Consider the following 2,304-nt stretch of genomic DNA (forward strand, 5'->3'; position numbering starts at 1 on the left):
ATTTTGTATTTGACGGGGTTTCACTGTGTTGGGCAGGCTGGCCTCAAACTCCTGACCTCAGGTCATCTGCCTGACTTGGCCTCCCAAAGTGCTGGGATTACAGGCATGAGCCACTGCACCTGGCCTATTTATATTTCTTTACTTTGCATATGAATGCCAGGTCGTAAATTTATGTTTAAAATGGATGAAAAACCCTAAATCTATGAAACTTCTTTTACTTGGTAGGTTATATATGTCATCAGTTTAGGAACAAGACAACGATACAACAGCAATCTCCCCACGCTTCACTTCATCGACAGAACCGCTCCTTCCCCACAAGTTTTAGCTAGGCAGTGGCTCCCTTTGTAAAAAAGTGTAGTTTCCAGGCTAACTTGTAGTTAGGAGTGACCATGGGACGAAGTTTTGACCAATGGCATGGAAACAGACGTGCGTTTACATCTCCCAGGCTACATTTCTAAAAGGAACATGCATGCTGCTCTCTTGTTTTCCCTGTTTCCTCTGATCTGGAACATGAACGTGGTCATGGCAAACTAGTTTTGTCCATGTGGGAAAGGACAGCATAGCAGAAGCACGTTAACCTCACGGACGTCAACCTCGCTCCTGGCCTGCCTGCTAGCTCAGACCTTCACATCAGAGAGGAAATTTCTTCTTATTTAAGCCTTTTTTTTTTTTCTCTTCATTAAAGTAGCCAAACCAGCATCCTAACGAACACACCGATAATGCCACTGTCACGTTACCACTAAATGGAACTGGAACTGCTCATCACAACAAAAAAGATGATCAATATCGGAAGGTGAGAAAACACATTTGTTGTTGTTGTGTTTTTTTGTTTTTGTTTGATTTTGTTTTGAGATGGAGTTTCACTCTTGTTTCCCAGGCTGGAGTGCAGTGGCGCAATCTCCGCTCACTGCACCCTCCGTCTCTCAGGTTCAAGTGATTCTCCTGCCTCAGCATTTCAAGTAGCTGGGATTACAGACATGCGCCACCATACCCAGCTAATTTTGTATGTTTAGTAGAGACGGATTTCACCATGTCATCCAAGCTGGTCTCAAACTCCTGACCTCAGGTGATCCTCCTGCCTCGGCCTCCCAAAGTGCTGGGATTACAGGTGTGAGCCACCGCACCTTGCCGAGAAAACACATTTAAGTCATTTTCAGATGTTCAAGTACATATATAAGAATGAAGAGAATTAAACTTTTTTTTTTTTTTTTTTGAGACATAGTCTTGCTCTTCTTCTCACCCATGCTGGAGTTCTATGGCACCATCTCAGTTCACTGCAACCTCCGCCTCCCAGGTTCAAGCGATTCTTCTGCCTCAGTCTCCCAAGTAGCTGGGATTACAGGCGCCTGCCACCATGCCTGGCTAATTTTTGTACTGTTAGTAGAGACGGGGTTTTGTCGTGTTTGCCAGGCTGGTCTCAAACTCCTGACCTCAGGTAATCCGCCCGCCTCAGCCTCCCAAAGTGCTGGGATTACAGCTGTGAGCCACCATGTCCTGCCAACAAACTCTTAAAACAAGTAAGTTTGGCCGGCCGCGGTGGCTCACTCCTGTAATCCCAGCACTTTGGGAGGCCAAGGCAGGCAGATCACGAGGTCAGGAGTTCGAGACCAGCCTGACCAACATGGTGAAACTCCATCTTAACTAAAAATACAAAAATTAGCCGGGCGTGGTGGCGGGCGTCTGTAGTCCCAGCTACTCGGGAGGCTGAGGCAGGAGAATGAATCACTTCAGCCTGGGAGGCGGAGGTTGCATTGAGCTGAGATCAAGCCACTGCACTTCAGCCTGGGCAACAGAGTGAGACTCCATCTCAAAGAGACAAAAAAAAAAAAAAAAAAAAGAGTTCGTCTAAGCTTGTTAGATGCAGAATAAGTTTATAAGAATTTTAAGCAATTTTCTATAAGAGTAATAACCAATTAGGGAATATAATGAAAAAGATAGGACACCATTCACTGTAGCAATAAAAACTGTATTTAGTAGGCCAGGCACAGTGGTTCACACCTGTAATCCCAGCACTTTGGGAGGCTGAGGCGGGCAGATCACCTGAGGTCAGGAGTTCAAGACCAGCCTGGCTAACATAGTGAAACCCTGTCTCTACTAAAAATACAAACATTAGCTGGGCATTGTGGCGCACTCCTGTAATCCCAGCTACTGGGGAGGCTGAGGCAGAATTGCTTGAGCCCGGGAGGCGGAGGTTGCAGTGAGCTGAGATCGTGCCAATGCACTAGCCTGGCTGACAGAGTGAGACTCTGTCTCAAAAAATATATATAATATATATATATATTTTGTAAAAAATATATATAATAT

The sequence above is a fragment of the Rhinopithecus bieti genome, unplaced genomic scaffold (genome assembly GCF_001698545.2).
Source record: "Rhinopithecus bieti isolate Rb0 unplaced genomic scaffold, ASM169854v2 scaffold_13029, whole genome shotgun sequence".
NCBI lineage: Eukaryota > Metazoa > Chordata > Mammalia > Primates > Cercopithecidae > Rhinopithecus > Rhinopithecus bieti.